This window comes from Misgurnus anguillicaudatus, chromosome 2 (assembly GCF_027580225.2).
Source record: "Misgurnus anguillicaudatus chromosome 2, ASM2758022v2, whole genome shotgun sequence".
Classification (NCBI taxonomy): Eukaryota; Metazoa; Chordata; class Actinopteri; order Cypriniformes; family Cobitidae; genus Misgurnus; species Misgurnus anguillicaudatus.
This window is the reverse complement of record NC_073338.2, coordinates 46,767,799-46,782,270: the sequence shown is the minus strand read 5'-3', so window position 1 is coordinate 46,782,270 and position 14,472 is coordinate 46,767,799. Positions and strand designations below refer to the sequence as shown.

Genomic DNA, 14,472 nt, shown 5'->3' with positions numbered 1-14,472 from the left:
ATGGTGTGTGTAGGGAACCCAAGTGCAGACGGTAGGTACTTAACAAAAGACTTTTATTTTATAATGAAAACAGAAAACAAAACCCACGAGGGGGCAAAACAACATAAACTGGATACAAAGTGAACACTAAACTAGACAGGACACAGGACTAAACTATAACACTAAACTGGATACACCTAACAATAAACTAGACAAAACACTTAATATATAACACTAGACTAGACTGCTTAACAGAGTACTCACATGAAATGGAAACAATGCACAAGCACAGGACAACAAACACAAGGATCTTAAATAGAGGAGAACTAATGAGGGCAACAGGTGACAGGAATCAAACAATAATGGGATAATTAATGAGGAAACAAGGGGGCGGGATCAAGAGACGAGACTGAGAGCACATGGCTAGGAATAAACAAAGCCAGTGCTCTCACACAAAACATGGGTCTGTCATGGTTCTGCCACAAGACTAGATTAAACAAAGGACAAAATGGCAGAACCATGACAGAATCCCCCCCTTAAGGAGCGGCTTCCAGACGCTCCCCCGGGGAACACTAAACACGAGACATGACAGACTGACAGATAGACAGACACCAAGAAAACATGACAAATATACACAGGGGCAGACAAGATAACATTACAAGAGGGTTGGGGTGACACAATAAAAACAACAAACAAGGGAGGGGGGGCGGAGGCAAAACAGAGTTAACGTGAGGAAGTCCAGGTAGGGTGGAGCTGGGTGGGCAAGGGGTCTTGGGTTCAGGGGTAGTGGAGGGCTTGGGACGAGGAGTCCGGGCAGGCTTGGTAGGGAGCTTGGAAGCAACAGGCTTGGATGGGGATGCAGGCTGGGAAAGGGGAACAAAAGGAGGCAAGGCAGGGTTCCAGGGCGTGGTAGGGGTAGACAAGGGAGCCGACGGGGGTGAGCCCGGACTCACTGGGTAGGGGAGAGAGTTCAGGGAAGACATGGAGACAGTAGCAGGGGACCAGGCAGACAAACAGGACGATGGAGCACGGGAGGAAGCAACTGAAGGAGCCGGTGAGACAGGGGCCGTTGCGGCCGGCAGCGGAGACGAGACAGGGACTGTGACAGGGGGCGCTGCGGCCGGCAGCGGAGACGAGACAGGAACAGAGACAGGGGGCGCTGCGTCAGGCAGCGGAGACGAGACAGTGACAGGGGGCGCTGCGTCAGGCAGCGGAGACGAGACAGTGACAGGGGGCGCTGCGTCCGGCAGCGGAGACGAGACAGGGTCCGTGACAGGGAGAGCTGCGTCCGGCAGCGAGGACGAGACAGGGTCCGTGACAGGGGGCGCTGCGACCGGCAGCGGAGACGAGACAGGGTCCGTGACAGGGGGCGCTGCGACCGGCAGCGGAGACGAGACAGGGTCCGTGACAGGGGGCGCTGCGACCGGCAGCGGAGACGTGACAGGGTCCGTGACAGGGGGCGCTGCTTCCGGCAGCGGAGACAAGACAGGGTCCGTTACAGGGGTAGCTGCGACGGGCTGCGCAGACGGCAGGGGCTGCAGCGGGGGCTGCGCAGACGGCAGGGGCTGCAGCGGAGGCTGCGCAGACGGCAGGGGCTGCAGCGGCTGTGAGGTCAACCCCCTTCTCCTCCTCTTCCTTCTCGGGCGTGGTGCAGATGCGGTGGCAGGTGAGGTGAGGACAGTGGTGGGAGCAGCAGGCTCCGAAGAGGACCCCTCGGACGGCGACTCCCACGAAACCCTCCTCTCACGCTTACCACGAAGGTCAGGGGGCTGGACAGAGCTGGCAGGAACTGGAGTGGTGATCGCTGGGTCCTCCAGCGCCAGGACTCCCACGGTGAGACCCTCCGGGATGGCAGACAAAGGGATGGGACCAGCAGTTCTCGCTGGCTCCCTTCTAGAATTGACCCCGGGTCCAAACAGGAGAGGATCGTACCAGGTGGGACCCGGTTCAAGTACCACAGAAAAGCTGCGTCCTCTCCTCGCACAGCGCCGGTACATCCAGTCTGCTGGGTTCTTAAATGGCTTGTGCATTCTGTTATGGTGTGTGTAGGGAACCCAAGTGCAGACGGTAGGTACTTAACAAAAGACTTTTATTTTATAATGAAAACAGAAAACAAAACCCACGAGGGGGCAAAACAACATAAACTGGATACAAAGTGAACACTAAACTAGACAGGACACAGGACTAAACTATAACACTAAACTGGATACACCTAACAATAAACTAGACAAAACACTTAATATATAACACTAGACTAGACTGCTTAACAGAGTACTCACATGAAATGGAAACAATGCACAAGCACAGGACAACAAACACAAGGATCTTAAATAGAGGAGAACTAATGAGGGCAACAGGTGACAGGAATCAAACAATAATGGGATGATTAAAGAGGAAACAAGGGGGCGGGATCAAGAGACGAGACTGAGAGCACATGGCTAGGAATAAACAAAGCCAGTGCTCTCACACAAAACATGGGTCTGTCATGGTTCTGCCACAAGACTAGATTAAACAAAGGACAAAATGGCAGAACCATGACAGCGTGTGTGTGCACATACATTTTACATCAGTATTCTTTTCATCTGTGTGGGAAAATTGAAAATTAAGCTCAAATCTATGTGACATTGATTTTAAACAGTTAAACTTGTATAATGTATACTGATCGTGTTGGCTAAAATTGGCTTTAATTATTTCATATTAAAACATGATGAGCCACAATAGGTGCTGTTATGAATTAAGTTGTATTGTTTAATTATAGATCATATCTGACCGTTTATTGTATAATTTTGTGTGGATTTTAAATAATTACTGGGCTGGAAAACAAACCAATCTGGCAACACTGTTCTTCGTCTGATTATGTTGACTAAAATTGGCTTAATAGTTGCGAGCTAGTGTAATATAGGTAACATATCACTACTGAAATCTTGCATTTCCCTGAATCTTGCATGATTAGTTACCTTATTTGCGACAGAATGAATTATAGCTATTTTGCTATTAGCCTACTGCATATGTGGTGCAACGAAGTTATTTTTAATGACTTCTATTATTTACCATCCTAAGATTGCTACCGTATACATTATAATGTTCCAAACACAACTTATTGTTACGATTAAAATTTTTTTGCTCTGTAAATGTAAGAATTACCTTCATCTCAACTTCCGAGTTGAAACAGCCATGGACCTTCGTCTCATTCGATGACGTCACAGTTATTACAGGACTTTAAATAAACAAATTAATAATTAAACAACTTATTAATTAATCGAACACAAGTAAAATGTATATTTAGATCTATATTTATTAACATCAACGATCATTTGATAAAAATTATTTAACACCCAGCATGCATCACGTCTAATAAGCAATACATGATCAGAAAACGCTTAAAATACTTAATCTCACGCGCCGTGGAGCGTTGTTAAACTCACCTCTAAAAGGTTGTCTTACATGCAGTTGAACGCTGTTTTAATAAAACTCCTCTCTGAATGTTATTTTACCCACATTTGAGCGTTGTTAAACTCACTGCTGAATGCTATTGATCCTGTAGTTGAGAACTCACCGGAAACAGCTGTTGACTGCGAGGGACTTTTAACATTAAAAACCAGTTGAAAATGACCAGATAAATATTGATTTGCGCTGGCATAGATCGTTAATTGTTGCCGATTCCTATTTATTCTTATATATTGCAGTCTTGATAAGATCTTGTGAATAAATGTTTAGCTTCCCTACTGCAGCCCGACTGGCAGAAAAAATCGTGCTGTATGCACGAAAGATCCATCCAATTGAAATACATTAGTTTAAAAAACGTGCTGGAATTACGAAAATAACGAAATAAACGTGTTCCTGCCACGAATAAATAGATTAAATTTCGTGACCAAATCACGAAATGCCGTGAGACTGGGTTGAAATGCAACAATTGGGCCCATGATGCTTGCACCTCAGGCCAGGCAATTTATGTGTGTCAGAATTGTGATTCTGGAGATGAGTCCTATTAGTCATACAGGGCATCTGTTTTGTTCAGAGGTTAAACATGTTAAGTTAAGCAAGTTATCTGCAGCGTTCCATTCAGTTATCTGGTTTTATGTGAAAGCCATAGAACATTTGAACCAAAGTTCAAAGTAAAGTGGTCTTGCCACTTAATTGAAATGTGCATTATTTGGATTGAAATAATTGTTTTTCCAGATTCTCCAGGCACGGATGTTTATATTTCCAGTTTGGTTTGAGTTTAAAAATTAAAATCAATATTCACAATTAAGTAGTTGTGTTCTTATTTTTAGATAATCTAGTGTGACAACTTACCCGCCCTAGTGTGACAACTTACCCTCCGATGGGGCAAATTGTCACAAGTGCACAGTCACTATTCAACAGTCTACAACTCTGTAATGAGATAAGATATAAAGATGTTATGAATACAACATATGTGCCCAAGACTTCCTTCTTTCATTTGGTATGAGATTTATACCATTTTGATGTATGGTGCTCAGTAAATGTTAGACAGTGTGAAAAGTGTGACAACATACCCCGCTCTCCCCTACAAAGAAAGGAGTTTTAGAAATCTTGGCCAGCTGAAAAGTATGAACATGAAAAGAATAGCATGTACAGCACTCAATACTTTTTTGGGGCTCCTTTTTGAATTACTGCAGCAATGCGGCGTGGCATGGAGTCGATCAGTCTGTGGTACTGCTCAGGTGTTATGAGAGCCCATGTTGCTCTGATAGAGGCCTTCAGCTATTTTGCATTGTTGGGTCTGGCATATCGCATCTTCCTCTTCACAATACCCCATAGATTTAAATCAGGCGAGTCAGGGATGGTCCTTATACCAGGTACTATTAGCTTTGGCACTGTGTGCAGGTGTCAAGTCCTGTTTGAAAATGAAATATGCATCTCCATAAAGTTGGTCAGCAGCAGAAGGCATGAAGCACTCGAAAACTTTCTGATATACGCTGCATTGACATTGGACCTCACAAAAACAAAGTGGACCAACACCAGCAGATGACATGGCACCCCAAACTATCACTGACCGTGGAAACTTTACACTGGACTTTAAGCAATGCGATTGTGTGCCTATCCTCTCTTCCTACAGACTCTGGGACCCTGATTTCCAAAGCAAATGCAAAATTTACTTTCATCAGAAAATATAACTTTGGACCACTCAGCAGCAGTCCAGTCCTTTTTGTCTTTAGCCCAGGTGAGACGCTTCTGATGCTGTCTGTTGTTCAATGCTTGACACAAGGAATGTGACAGCTGAAACCCATGTCTTGGTTTTGAAGCATTGACTCCAGCTGCAGTCTACTCTTTGTAAATCTCCCCCACATTTTTGAATGGGTTTTGTTTCACAATCCTCTCCAAGGTGCGGTTATCCCATTTGCTTGTACACTTTTTGCTACCACTTCTTTTCCTTCCCTTCACCTCTCTAATAATGTCCTTTGACACAGAGCTCTGTAAACAGCCAGACTCTTTTGCAATGACTTTTTCTGTCTTTCCCTCAATTGTGAAAGGTGTCAATGGTCATCTTTTGGACAACTGTCAAGTCAGCAGTCTTCCCATGATTGTGTAGCCTACAGAACTAGACAGAGAGACCATTTAAAGTCCTTTGCAGGTGTTTTGAGTTAATTAGCTGATTAGAGTGTGGCATAAGGGGTTTTCAATATTGAACCTTTTCACGATATTCAAATTTTCTGAGATACTGAATTTGGGATTTTCTTATAGTTGTCAGTTATAATCATCAAAATTAAAATAAATAAACATTTGAAATATACTAGTCTGTGTGTAATAAATGAATATAATATACAAGTTTCACTTTCTGAATGGAATTAGTGAAACAAATCATATGATCTTTACCATTATGTACCAACCACCACAGAATTGCACTATTAACTTTACAAATGTGTCTTATACACACAAAGTTAATGCAACCAGGGGAAAAAACTATAAAGTTTTCAGTCTCCCTGTGCATAATTTATTGTACTGGATTATTACAAATAATAGCAAAATGAATGTTTGGAGTGTAAATTTATATTTCGAACTGACACACTACAACAAAAGATATAAATAACTGTCTTAAAACATGCCTAAGACTTTTGCAAAGTACTGCATATGACTTTAAATATTCTCAGAAATTAGTTATACGATAAAGAAATGTTGATTGCACAAGCATGAATATGTTTTACTGTAGATTCGAATAACAATTATTATTTCATTTATTTCCATAGTTTCATACATTGAAATTATTCCCATCAGTGGACCTAAGACCATAGCGGAGCTCCTACTTTGTAAGACATGTTATTTTATTTTCATCATCTGATTAATTACATAATTACATCATATGATACAGTTTAATAATAATATGCTGATATTCATTTGAAGTAGGCTCCATATAGATTATTTTTTTAGCACACAATGTCTTAAAGGCTGTGAGTAGAGGTATGTGAACGTTTGGTCTCAATCATTCTTTCGGATTTTTAACTCCCCCTAAGAGAAAAAGATTATTTTTTTAGTCTTGGCAAAAGCAGAGCAGTACTGTCATCTCACCTAGTATAGATTTTAAACCTTATGAACCTCACAGCCTCACAGTCAGTCTGATGCAACATATTCAGTAAAAAAATAACATAAGTAACATTTAAGTGCAATATTTTATGTACTATAAAATGTTACATTTTTTGTAAGAGAGACCATAAGAGTCCAGTTTTACAACTCTTAAATGTTTTGGCCAAACCCAGATAGCAAGCCACCATTGAAATAATGTTAAAAATTGTTGATTTGTCAATGTTAATCCCATTAAATCAATATCATGTTTGCACCCTTTATTAATATTGAAAAAAATATTGAAATGTCAACAAACCACCATTATGGTGATTAGTGTTTGCTTTAGTTTTGCCTTCTTGTTTTAATGTTAAGTTTTGTAATGTTAAGCATTGTTTTAAAATACATCTGCTATTGCAAAGAAAAACAAGATCAAATGTGATCAAGTAATTTAATTCTTGTAGATTTACCTAATTAATATTAATAAAATAGTGGTAATGATGTGTAAAGAGTGGATGATATTGCAGTGCTTGTTGGAAGCAGTGTCAGGTGTGTTATTTTCAGAATTATAAAAACAACTGAATCTATATCTTACATCATGAATCAGTCTATGAAACTCATCAATGGTGACGATCAACAAAAGAACGATTCATGCTGCAATGCATGCTGGGTATCAACATAGTACTAAACTAATTCATGACCCCCAGCATTTTATATGAATTCTTTTGATGATTGTCAACATTGTTCAGATTTGTAAGATGAGTGATGATGTCAGAATGTTTAGTATTTACCTTGTCACAGTGCATTTACAAACCAGAACAATTAACAGTCATACATGGATCAACATCATCATGCAAACCATCTTAAAAAGCAACTAATTTCAACTTTACTTTGAAACGCATCTTTCTTTTTCAGTGCACACGTGTTTCTACTTAAACACATACAAACACTGAGAAATATAAAGAAAGATTTAACGTAGTGAATGTCAAGAGTCAAGGGCTTAACTGAACACTGATCACCATAATAGTGTTTTTTTTCTATTTTTATAATAATGGAGGCTGCAAACCTGAAATTGACTCAATTGGATTAACACTGACAAATCAACTGTTTTTAACATTGTTTGTTTAAAATGGTTGCTTGCTATCTGAGAACTTTGTGTTCTAAACTCTACAGTATTTTGAACTAGCTACTTTTTATTCAATTATTTATTCCACTAACACAATAATAACTTGATGTAATCTTTTGAAGGTAACAGATGACTGATGACCAATTTATTACAACTAATTCAAATATTGTAATTCATTTTAATCGATTCACATCTCATGTATCTTCCCCAGATTCCAGTCTGTTCTCTCTTGATCCAAACACAGCACATAAACGTATCTGTCTGTCTGAGGAGAAACGAGAGGCTACTAACACTGACACAGTTCAGCTGTATCCTGATCATCCAGACAGATTTAATCTTTGGTCTCAGGTGTTGTGTAGTGAGAGTGTGAGTGGACGCTGTTACTGGGAGGTTGAGTGGAGTGGTAAATGTGTGTTTATTTCTGTGTCATATAAGAGCATCAGCAGGATGGGAATGGGTGATGAGTGTGGATTTGGATTTAATGATCAGTCCTGCTCTTCCTCTGAATGTTCATTTTATCACAATAACATAAAGACGAATCTCCCACTAGTCTCCAATTCTTCTAGAATAGGAGTTTATGTAGATCACAGTGCAGGATCTTTGTCCTTCTACAGCGTCTCTGACACAATGACCCTCATCCACAGAGTCAACACCACATTTAATAAACCTCTCTATCCTGGGTTTGGGTTACATAGATTATCAAAAGTGAAACTGTGTGAACTAACAATATAAATGATACGTGTTCTGATACTCAGGTATCCAATGGTTAACAATTCTATTTGGTGCCCCTTCAGCTCACAAGAACCTGACAAAAATATACTTTTTGCCAGGTTGTCATAAACATAAAAAATATTGTTTAAGGCAAATTGCTTATTTTTCATTGGCTCAAGTTATAAAATATAGATGTGAACCATTACCATAATTTATTTTTTATTTGGATGAGGAAAAACATTTCACTGTCTGGGTCATATTTATAGCTGTGAATGATCAGAAATTTATGTTTCTCAACAAATAGTGCATTCTGACTGCAGAAATGAATGATCTAAAAGCATTAGCTTAGCTTTTCTACTTTTACCATAAAGTGACAAATCAACTGTTTAGTTAAGCACGTTTTAAAAAATTGTTAAAAACATACTTAAGTGTTTTCATGGCGCCAAGTAACATAATTTTGTAAAGTTAGGGTTCTTACAGTGTAATATGACAAAAAATACGATTTCCTTGCAAAATTTCACCAAGAACAGTTCACATGGCAGGAGTGATTTCTTAACATACCTCAACCAGATGGTAGAGATAGCTCAATTAGTTAGGTACTCCTCTGAATAAAATATAGTTATTACACATTTTATGTGTAGCTGAGACAGTAAATGTTTTAAGTTGAATGAACAAAGTAAAAAATAGCAAATTGTGTCAACTTAAGAAAAAAACACACACTACAAAAGCCTTTTTTTACAGTGTAGTCTGACGTTCCAATGTTAAACTGCATAATGACAACTGAGTGAGGTCATGGTTACAATGAAAAAATATTTCTGTTCGGTTTACCCACAATTTTGTTTGTTAGTTGTTTTGGATCTGCCATCTTGTGAAACTTAAGAAACTGCAGGTAACAATAAAGCAGGAAGTAAGCAGCAGCTGAGCATATAGCAAGTGTATGTTTATATGGAGTGCATTGAGTAAAAATTTGTAATAGGATTTATTTGAAAAAAGCTGGAAAACAATTTTCACTCAGAAAAAGCTATTAAATTTAAAAGAAATGTAAAGTAAAGGCTTAACACACTTATCAATGGCTTTAACTAGAATTTTCTAAGTAATGTTTGGATGGGATTTTTAAGTAATGTATTTGGTATGCACAAACATTAGGGTGCTTTCACACCTGGCTCATTAGTTCGATTGAATCGTACCAGAGTTCGATAGCTCACTTGGTGTGGTTCGTTTGGGCAGGTGAGAATGCAGCAATCGAACTCTGGTGCACACCAAAAACAGACCAAACCAGCGGACTGAGACCTCCTTGACTTGACTTAACTGCCAAAGTACTGCGCATTTTTGAAGAAGTTTAGGAAATATGTTCAAAGACATGTGGGATGTTATCACATGACTGAATTTTGGTTCGTTTCAACTGGTGCAGACCAGAGCAATAAGTGTTGTGTGAAAAGGAACTGCTAAAAAAACTGCTAAAAAAAACTGCTAAAAAAGCTATAATGTATCATTTTTTTGCTTTTTGTCTGGACCAAATGAACTGAACTACAGATGTGAAACTAAACAAGTCTGTTGACTGCTACAAGGTCAAATAAACATTCAATCACCTCAATGGATGACCTTAACACACATGTGGTTTTGTTTATAAATTTTGCTTAACTTGCAAAATAGGCAGTGTGAATGGGTACCGCACCAAAAAAACCCAATTTGGTCCAGACCAAAAGAAGTGGATCACATATCCATGCGGGCGCCATCTTGGGAAAACTAAACTCTCGCGTGAAACGTTGTTGCCCTGAACAGGTGTTGTGCTTTCACGCGAGAGTTCAGTTTTCCCAAGATGGCGCCCGCATGGATATGTGATCCAGACGTGAACAGTAAATGTTTCTTTTTAATAAACTGCCTGTACACTTGCAAAGTTCTCAATGCTTCGGTTTACATGTGGGGACCCTCGTTGTGCTGCGGTGTGGGTGTGGGGTTGTTTTGAGCATTATTGGTGGTGTGGACATGGCGATTTCGTTTTTGATGCGCTGGTGCCCCGAAGGCTACCATAACATGCTAATTTGCGTTTAGCAATAACACTGGTCACGTTAGACTAGCATGAAAACAAACTCCAGTGAACGGTCGAACTTGGTACACGTTTGTTATTAACCCTAGGATCATTTCAAGGCGGAATTTCCCTTTAAAGTGAACCCAAAAAAGGCAGTGCGTTTCCAGGCATTTAAAACGCGTTTGGTGTGATTGACCGCTAATACAGTTGTTGAGAAGTTTTGTTTCTCTTATAAATTCAAGATTATGATATATATTTTATGATATATAAAAATGTTTTACTGTAATCTTTGTCTTTCTGTTGATTTATATGAAGTACATCTCAGTGATTAATGACTGTGTAATGTCTAATATTCATCTAAATCATTTTCATGGGCAAATGGGATTCAGATCGTCAGGTTGAGCTTCCAGACCTCCTACAGTAGATGTTGCTTCAATACATTAGGCCATAATAATATATCATTAAAACACAGTTTGAAGCAATTTACAGAATTAAACATAAAGAGTTGTAAGGCAAATAACTGTAAATGATTTGACACAGCGACACCTCTTGATCAAATCCATTTGTGTTTTATTAAGTTTAGTTTTACTCATAACAGTAAGAGTCGACTCTAACAATAATAAATGTGCATAAAACAAGAAGTCTTTCAGAATGCAGCACAATATCTTACAGCAACTATAAGCAAAGGTGAGGTGTAAGATTCATGGAGGATGTTAAGCATCAAGCAGGTGCTTTCAGCAGGTAAGATCACCTGTGTGGTTGAACTGTAACACAACTGACAGCTTTCAGGCATTGAGTTTAGTTTTGGAAAAGTGATGCTTTGGTTTCATAGCTATTGTGCAGCAACCTGAAATGAGTGAAACGCTGACCTCAGTGCTGGAGGATTTGACAGGTACATTCATTTAGTTTTTTTCCTCTGTGCTTTGTGTCCTTTCCCTGCTCACAAAGCAACTCTCGTGTGTGTGCTGTGAGTTATGTGGACATCTTTTCTTAACATCTCGAGTTGATTTTATAATCCAATTGTTTTCACTGTTGCTATACTCGGATCAGTCAATGTATTGAGATATTTACTGTTTATAACTTGATATACACTACGCTGTGACAATGATAGTTACGATACTGTGAGAAATGAACTTAGCTACTTATCTATGATGAAAATTAAGATTTTTCTTCTTCATGCAGTTACTTCTGTCCATCATATGACAAATACTGTGTTTTTGAAGATAAATCAAAGTCAATTTCTCACAGTGGAAACTATGTAGAGACGGAGTGTACGGTCAATTCTGATGAATCTCATTGTGCAGTCAACACTGAGTTTTATTATCTGTACTGTGATTGGCCGAAAATTATAATAAAACAGCTGCGTGCCATTTCTGCAAGCGTTATTTGTTAGCTGGACTATTACTCTAATTCTTAAATTATCCTAAGAAAATTTTCTCATAGTTATACAATCTTTTATTATTCAAAATAAGATCTCAATATTATACATGTTCATTTTCTTTTCTTTATATTGACTATGTACAAGAAGTGCAAAAAGTCAACCTTCGTCCCTTAAGTTATGTCTCTCTCTCTCTTTCATTTACATCCAGAGGACAAACCTCGTGACCTCTATCTGTTTTTATAGATTTAAATATTCAGAAATGTTGCTGCTCTTGTTTGGCTTGATATTGAGGGATGTTTTTTACTTTTTCTATCTTTTTTTTTTAAATATCACAACACGATTTTAAATTCTGAAATGATACAGTAGAAAATAACTTCCTTTAGTACAATTCTTATTTCTTACGTTACGTTTTTCTTTCTCTCTTTTCACTCATTTTTTTAAGACAACATGAAAGAAAACATTTTGTTCAACAAATTCAAAACCAAAGTCCTTAAATCTGACAATTTCAAACAGTCTACTATGAAATATAACATGAAGGATTAAGTATACAACACTACTAACTAAACATGAACTTAACATGATGTAAAAGAAGTGACGGTAAGAAGAAATATTTCGTTTCCTACAGTCTAAAACAGCTCGATGACAATATTGTCAAATACAAAAAATGAATTTCACAACTTTATATGCAAACAATAACACAATAAATTTCTAAAAAAAAAAGATTTGAAATAAAAGAGTGAACGTTAAGTGTAACATGATTAATAAAGTCAATAAAATATAAGATGTAATTTTTGGGTTTGTGATTGAATGTCTGTGTGGGTTCAAACACTGAAATATAAGGCTTTAGTGAGAAAACTGCAATGCTGTGCATCTTTATGAATCTGTGCACCTAAACCAGGACAACCAAACCTGTAATCCAGACTCAAGTGATCTTGAATTAGCAGTCAGCCGAGCTGAAAAACTTTTTTGTCTGGTTGTGAACACATCTGTGAACTTTAATGTGAATGATCTGTCTCCTGGTTTACTGGATCTGCCTTCATTTCAAGTCTAAGCGGGACGGTCGAGTCTACCTCGACGTCCTAAAGACACTCGGTGACTATCAATTCGATTTCTCCGTTTCACATTCTGTCAATCAAGGCAATTGAAAGAAACAGGGCATTAGGAACAAGGCAACCCTGTTCTCGTAGGAGTCAAAAAAGGCTTCAGAGTTCTGCAAGGCCTAACGGATGATCAATAAACTAAATCCAAATGGCATGTTTCATAAAAAACCCACACACGTCGTGAAATTATGTATAAAAACAAGCGCTGTAAAAAACATGAATCTCTAGTAAACATAATAACACTGTTGATATAACACTAGGTTTGGCGTATGGTATTCAGATCGTGGTTATCGCCAGAATGTGCTTTTGAAAAGTTATAGGTGATCGGTTTCTACCCTAGACATTCATCCGTCATGTCCGATCCTGACTCTGTGTTTACAATCTAGTTTGACTAGAAGCCAGAAGATCTTAGGCGCAGTAGCATCATCACTTCTGACTGCTCAAACCATTGAAGTCAGGAGTGATGATTTTACTTCGTGTCTAAGTGCTCTTTCACCATACAGTACAATATAGTTCTCATTTTTATCTGGTGTTCAACACATCACTGTTTCTGTTTTGCAACGTTTTGTCAATTATAAGTGCTATAATTGGATCCTCAGTGCTTCTGAAAATGTGAAAACTCAGTAACTTTTTTGGTAAAGAAAAAAAGGTTTGGGAAACCATTCTTTGCAACCTTGTGAAAAAATAGGTTATTCAGATTTTGTGATGTAGGTAGCAAGTCCAATTACAATAATACTGCCCATTAATCTGCACTATCCAACCACGGCACTGCCATTTAGTGCAGAGAGAAAGAAAAAATAACAAACCACCATTTTTGTGATCAGTGTTTGCATTTCATCCGCTCATTTGCATTTTAAAAGACACCCAAAATGGCACACTTTTGCACACACCTATAAGGTTCAATTTTAACATGTTATAATAAATTATCTGTGGGAGGTATTTTGAGCTTAAACTTCAAATATGCACTCTGAGGACACCAAAGACCTATTTTAGATCTTAAAAATGTCACAATATGATCTCTTTAAGTTAAAAACATCCCTGATGAAAATTATACATAATTTAACTAAAGCAACTTGTTTTTGGTTTCATTTGTAGCAAACTATAGTGACATTGTCTTAGTAAAGTAACCAGAGTTTAACAATAGTATTTGGTCTGAAAATAAAAAAAACAATGGTATTTGTAGTAAAACTATGACGAGTCAAGTAGTTATCAACCTGCCAAAAAAAAAAACCATGGTAACAATATTAAAACCATGATTAATTTTCCCATGGGACAGAAATAAAATCTCACTGTACAGTAATATAACCTGACTGCTCATCCGAGGGGCGCTAATTCAAAATAAGTGTTGGGAGTGTCATGTGTGTGGTTCCTTTATTCAAAATGTGTGTTCTGCGCATTGAGAGATCCTGTTTGCATCATGTGTTTTGACAAAAATAAGTGCTTGCTTGCTGCACACGCATCAAAACCGTTTCTGATTAAAGAGACGCTCACATTCACAAAATACACACAAGACACTCGCTTAACAGTAAACTCTGATTACGCAGGAGATTATGTGAGTATCTGGCAAACGCGAACATCTCTTTTATCATAAACCCTTTAGACGCGTCTGCAGCAGGCACTTATTTTG

At 38.4% G+C, this 14,472-nt stretch overlaps 1 long non-coding RNA gene across 1 annotated transcript in view; it reads right to left on the bottom strand.

Moving 5' to 3' along the window:
- Positions 1-10,913: 10,913 nt before the first annotated feature.
- The window catches only part of LOC141350968 (uncharacterized), a 125,626-nt gene continuing 122,067 nt past the window's right edge, over positions 10,914-14,472 (bottom strand). Inside the window, exon 2 of the long non-coding RNA XR_012359085.1 lies at positions 10,914-12,779. This is a non-coding gene — a long non-coding RNA (uncharacterized lncRNA). The remainder of the gene's footprint in view (positions 12,780-14,472) is intronic.